We start from the raw sequence: 6,919 nt of genomic DNA, 5'->3' as shown, positions 1-6,919 counted from the left end.
TTCGTGACATATTCTACTTTAACATAGTGGTAAATTTTTGTGGTAACTTGCATCCTTTCTTGGTGAAAAATCCCAAAATTTGATGAAAAAATTGAAAATTTAGCATTTTTCTAACTTTGAAGCTCTCTGCTTGTAAGGAAAATGGATATTCAAAATAAAAAATTTTTTATTCACATATACAATATGTCTACTTTATGATTGCATCATAACATTGACGTGTTTTTACTTTTGGAAGACACCAGAGGGCTTCAAAGTTCAGCAGCAATTTTACAATTTTTCACAAAATTTTCAAACTCGCTATTTTTCATGGACCAGTTCAGGTTTGAAGTGGATTTGAAGGGTCTTCATATTAGAAATACCCCATAAATTACCCCATTATAAAAACTACATCCCCCAAAGTATTCAAAATGACATTCAGTAAGTGTTTTAACCCTTTAGGTGTTTCACAGGAAAAGCAGCAAAGTGAAGGAGAAAATTCAAAATCTTCATTTTTTACACTTGCATGTTCTTGTAGACCCAATTTTTGAATTTTTACAAGGGGTAAAAGGATAAAATTTATACTTGAATTTGTAGCCCAATTTCTCTCGAGTAAGCACATACCTCATATGTCTATGCAAATTGTTTTTGGGGGGCATGTTGCATTTAGGAAGCCCCTATGGTGCCAAAACACCAAAAAAAAAAAACACATGGCATACCATTTTGGAAACTAGACCCCTTGAGGAACGTAACAAGGAATTAAGTGAGCCTTAATACCCCACAGGTGTTTCATGACTTTTGCATATGTAAAAAAAATTACAAAAAAATTTTCACTAAAATGTGTGTTTCCCCCCAAATTTCACATTTTTTCAAGGGTTAATAGCAGAAAATACCCCCCAAAATTTGTAACCCCATCTCTTCTGAGTATGGAGGTACCCCATAAGTTGACCTGAAGTGCACTACCGGCAAACTACAATGCTCAGAAGAGAAGGAGTCATATTTGGCTTTTTCAGAGCAAATTTTGCTCGGGGGGGCATGTCGCATTTAGGAAGCCCCTATGGTGCCAGGACAGCAAAACAAAACCACATGGCATACCATTTTGGAAACTAGACCCCTTGAGGAATGTAACAAGGGATAAAGTGAACCTTAATACCCCACAGGTGTTTCACGACTTTTGCATATGTAAAAAAAAAATTATTTTTTTTTACCAAAAATGCTTGGTTTAGCAAAAATTTTACATTTTAAAAAAAGGTAATAGCAGAAAATACCCACCAAAATTTGAAGCCCAATTTCTCCCGATTCAGAAAACACCCAATATGGGGATGAAAAGTGCTCTGCTAGCGCACTACAGGTCTCAGAAGAGAAGGAGTCACATATGGCTTTTAGGAAGCAAATTTTGCTCTGGGGGCATGCCGCATTTAGGAAGCCCCTATGGTGCCAGGACAGAAAAAAAAAAAACCACATGGCATACCATTTTGGAAACTAGACCCCTTGGGGAACGTAACAAGGGGTAAAGTGAACCTTAATACCCCACAGGTGTTTCACGACTTTTGCATATGTAAAAAAATTTTTTTTTTTTTTTACACTAAAATGCTTGTTTTCCCCCAAATTTTACATTTTTACAAGGGATAATAGCAGAAAATACCCCCCAAAATTTGTAACCCCATCTCTTCCGAGTATGGAAATACCCCATAAGTGGACATGAAGTGCACTGGGGGCGAACTACAATGCTCAGAAGAGAAGGAGCATCATTGAGCTTTTGGAGAGAGAATTTGGCCATGTGCATTTCCTAAGCCCCCCGTGGTGCCAGAACAGTGGACCCCCCCCACATGTGACCCCATTTTTAAAACTACACCCCTCACGGAAGGTAATAAGGGGTGCAGGGAGAATTTACACCCCACTGGCATTTGACGGATCTTTGGAACAGTGGGCTATGCAAATTAAAAATTTTATTTTTCATTTTCACAGACCCCTGTTTCAAAAATCTGTCAGACACCTGTTGGGCGTAAATGCTCACTGTACCCCTTATTACATTCCGTGAGGGGTGTAGTTTCCAAAATGGGGTCACATGTGGGTATTTATTGTTTTGTACTTATGTCAGAACCGCTGTAAAATCAGCCACCCCTGTGCAAATCACCAATTTAGACCTCAAATTTACATGGTGCACTCTCCCTTCTGAGCCTTGTTGTGCGTCCCCAGAACACTTTGCGCCCACATATGGGGTATCTCCGTACTCAGGAGAAATTGCGTTATAAATTTTGGAGGCTTTTTTTCTTTTACCGCTTGTGAAATTTTAAAGTATGGGGCAACATCAGTATGTTAGTGTACAAAAATGTTTTTTTTTTTTACACTAACATGCTGGTGTAGACCCCAACTTCACCTTTTCATAAAGGGGTAAAAGGAGAAAAAGCACCCCAAAATGTGTTAGGCAATTTCTCCCGAGTACGGCGATACCCCATATGTGACCCTAAACTGTTGCCTTGAAATACGACAGGGCTCCAAAGTGAGAGCGCCATGCGCATTTGAGGCCTAAATTAGGGATTTGCATAGGGGTGGACATTGGGAATCACTGGTGTAGAATACCCCTAACAGGGTGCCTCCAGCTGTTGCTAAACTCCCAGCATGCTTGGACAGTCAATGGCTGTCCGGAAATGCTGGGAGTTTTTGTTTTGCAACAGCTGGAGGCTCAGTTTTGGAAACACTGCTGTAGGATACGTTTTTCATTTTTATTGGGGGGGGGGGAGGGGGGGTGGTAGGGGGGGGCAGTGTACGTGTGTATATGTAGTGTTTTACTCTTTATTTTATGTTAGTGTAGTGTAGTATTTTTAGGTTACATTCACACTGACGGCGGATTACACTGAGTCTCCCGCTAGGAGTTTGAGCTGCGGCTGCAGCTCAAACTTGAAGCAGGGAACTCACTGTAATCCGCCGCCAGTGTGAATGTAACCTGTACATTCACATGGGAGGGGGGGGGGGGGGCAAAACTACAACTCCCAGCATGCACTGACAGAACGTGCATGCTGGGAGTTGTAGTTTTGCAACAGCTGGAGGCACACTGGTTGGAAAATACTGAGTTAGGTAATAGAACCTATTACCTAACTCGGTATTTCCCAACCAGTGTGCCTCCAGCTGTTGCAGAACTACAACTCTCAGCATGTACTGATTGCCAAAGGGAATGCTGGGAGATGTAGTTATGCAACAGCTGGAGGCACGCAAGTACAACTCCCAGCATGCCGAGACATGCCATTTGCTGTTCCTGAATGCTGGGAGTTGTAGTTTTGCAAGATTTAGAGGGGTTCAGTATGGAGATCACTGACAGCAAACTGCTGTCTGGGCATGCTGGGAGTTGTAGCTTTGTAACATCTGGAGGGCTACAGTTTAGAGACCACTGTCCGTTATCTCTAGCCTGAACCCCTCTAAATCTTGCAAAACTACAACTCCCAGCATGCCAACACAGCAACCAGCTGTCAAGGCATGGTGGGAGTTGTAGTTTAGCAACATCTGGAGGGCCACAGTTTAGAGACCACTCTGCAAACTGTCACCCTGCAGATGTTGCTAGGTAACAGACTCCCGGACACGCGGCGCCATACTCACCTCCACCGCCGCCATGATCACAGCCTCCGCCGGGTAAGTGACCGCCGCCGCTACTACACGGTTCCCCCCGCTGTGCCCGGACACCGATGGGTGGGCATAGGGGGGGAACTGAACTTTAACCCCCCCCCCGCCCCCAGTCTGCTATTGGTCGGTCGCTCGGCCGATCAATAGCAGGGATAGGAGGGGTGGCAACCCTGCCACCTCACTCCTCTCTCTTCAAGGGGGATCGAGGGTGTCTTGGACACCCTCGATCCCCCTTATTTTATGCGCTCCCCCTGCAAACACCATAGATGCCGTGATCAGAACTGATCATGGCATCTATGGGGTTAATGCTGCCGGGACCGGCGCGATCGCGGCCCCGGCAGCTGCGGTGGGACTCCGGCTGTGATTGACAGCTGAGTCCCACCCGCGATCTCCTGCGCTGCCCGCGGCAGAGCAGGAGATCGCTTGGACGTATGCATACGTCCATTTGCGCGAACGTGTAGTTCGCCTGGACGTATGCATACGTCCAATAGCGGGAAGGGGTTAACAATATATTTTTATAATTTCCGCATGCGGCGATACCACGTTTATTTTTATTTACACAGTTTTTTTTTTATGGGAAAAGGGGGGGTGATTCAAACTTTTATTAGGGAAGGGGTTAAATGACCTTTATTAACTTTTCTTTTCCACTTTTTTTTTTCCCCATAGGGGGCTATAACACTGCACACACTGATCTTTTAAACTGATCCCAGCAAAGCCATAGCTTTGATCAGTGTAATAGGTGGTCGATTGATCAAGCCTGGATCTCAGGCTTGGAGCAATCAATCGCTGATCGGACGCGACGGAGGCAGGTAAGGGGACCTCTGCTCGCATCCTAGTTGATCGGGACATCAAATTTTAATCGCGATGGTCCCGATCAGCCGGGAAGCTTTCACTTTCATTTTAGACACGGCGATCAACTTTGGTCGTTGTGTCTGAGCACACGGCACAACGATCGGTGCCGCACGCTATTAGCCCAGGGTCCCGGCTATCATTAGCCACCGGGACCGACGAGGTATATTATATACCGGGACCGGGCGCCCTGCGTCCTTAAAGAGTTAAAAACCTAGCGATCCTGCAGGCTAATGAAGGTAATATGTAATCCCTTTTGTTTTCTAAAGTCTTATATTAATTTCCACATATAGTTACCTGCTCACAGGATACTTTATACCTGTTGTATGAACTACCTTACATGACCTTTGACCACTGGGCCACTCCCACACTCTTTTTGGCACCAGTTCACACTATATTTAAGCACTATGATAACTGTTGTATGGTTATGCTGATCTGAGTAAGAGGGGGACACCCTTGAAATGCTTCATCCATTCTGTAATGTTTTATAATTTTTTAATACAATAAAAGTGATCCACATGTGGATCTTTTACAAGAAATTTCATGACTGATGTTTGAGCCAGCGGCACCTGGAATCAATGGTCTATTTTCCCTATCTACCTTGCATACTACCACAGGACAGTTCTCGCTGACCCCTGAAGACCCTCCATCTGAGCAGCAGGCTACATCAGTACCTCTATTCTGAGGTGATATGCTCCTAACTTTCTGCTATAAGGTGAGCGGTCACCTACAAGGGGCCTGAATACCTGACGACTGTATAACCACCTTTCCATTGGGTAATACAGGAGTCGCCGTACGTGGTCTATTCTTTTTCTACATTATGTATGATGTAAGTATGTATGAAGTGGGGGGAGGCGGTGGCGTTGTGTATGTATGATAGATGTGTGTAAGCTAGACAGATGTATATATGATGTGTATGTATGATGTATATGTATGGTGTATGTATATAGATGTGTGTGTATGTATGATAGATGTATATATGTAGGTTTGATGTGTGCGTATACTGTATGCATTATGTGTTTATGTATTATTGCATGTGTGTGATGCATGTGTATGTATGATGTGTGTATGTTGTATGTATGATACCTATGTATAATGTGTTTGTACAATGTGTATTTGTGTGTAGGATGTGTGTGTATGTATGATGTGTGTATGTATGTATGTATGTAATTTATGATGTCCTCCATTTTGTTTTGCATCATGATTATTTTTTATTTGATCAGCGTGTCAACCACCAGCTCAGGAGCGCGGCCATGGGGAGCCCATGTGCCCCCACATACGCCAATGTGACCCTGGGTTGGTGGGAGGACAATTTTGTTTTTGGTGAGAAAGAGAATCCCCTAACATCTCATTATACTGGGGAAGATACATAGAAGAAGTCTTTATTTTTTGGAATGGCACAGAGACGTTGTTTAAACAATTTGTGTTGACACTGAACACTAAAACCTATAGGATTGCGCTTTATATCTAAGAGTAGCCATGAGTCCCTAGTTTTTCTGGATGTGTTAATAAGGAAAGATGGGTGTGGTGGCTTGACAACAAGCATCTATAGAAAACCTACCACTACTAACAGTATACTCAGGTGGGAAAGTCACCATCTTGTTCCACTCAAGCAGGGTTTCCCAAAAACGCAATACCTACACTTGAGGCAAAATTGTGCCAACACGGATGACTATGTTAAACAAGCTGGTGACCTTCAAAACAGATTTTTGGAGAGAGGGTACCCCGATAGGGTACCCAGAAAAGCGTAAACATTTGCCCTTAAAACTAATAGATCGGATCTCCTAGTACCCAAGGTGAAAACACCCCAACATAAGAATAGGCAAATCAGAATAATTGATAATTAATTGAGATCAGACTGTGTGAAAGACTGGGGGCTTTTGAGATCAGACCCACACTTAAAGGAGGTATTGTTAGAACATGCTTCTATAACATACAGAAAGGGCAAGATCGACTGGTGCACAGTCATTACCAACCATCGGGTCCCCCCCAAGTCATGGCTAAATAGGAAACCATCGGGCACTTTCAAATGTGGTGGAGATGGTATTGCCCGCCCACACATAGATAGGTCCAAAGTTTTTAGGAGTGATCACACAGGCATTGAAGAGTATACTTAACCCCTTGGGGACGGAGCCCATTATGACCCTAAGGACGGGAGCATTTTTTGCAAATCTGACCACTGTCACTTTAAGCATTAATAACTCTGGAATGCTTTTACTTATAAATTTGATTCCGAGATTGTTTTTTCGTGACATATTCTACTTTATGTTAGTGGTAAATTTTCGGCGATACTTGCATCCTTTCTAGGTGAAAAATGCAAAAATGTCATGAAAAATTTGAAAATTTTGCATTTTTTCTAACTTTGAAGCTCTCTACTTATAAGGAATATGGATATTCCAAATAAATTATGTATTGATTCACATATACAATATGGCTACTTTATGTTTGCATTATAAAATTGACGAGTTTTTACTTT

Source organism: Hyla sarda, chromosome 4 (assembly GCF_029499605.1).
Source record: "Hyla sarda isolate aHylSar1 chromosome 4, aHylSar1.hap1, whole genome shotgun sequence".
NCBI classification, from domain to species: domain Eukaryota; kingdom Metazoa; phylum Chordata; class Amphibia; order Anura; family Hylidae; genus Hyla; species Hyla sarda.
The sequence above is the reverse complement of the archived record's forward strand: the minus strand, read 5'-3'. Positions refer to the sequence as shown.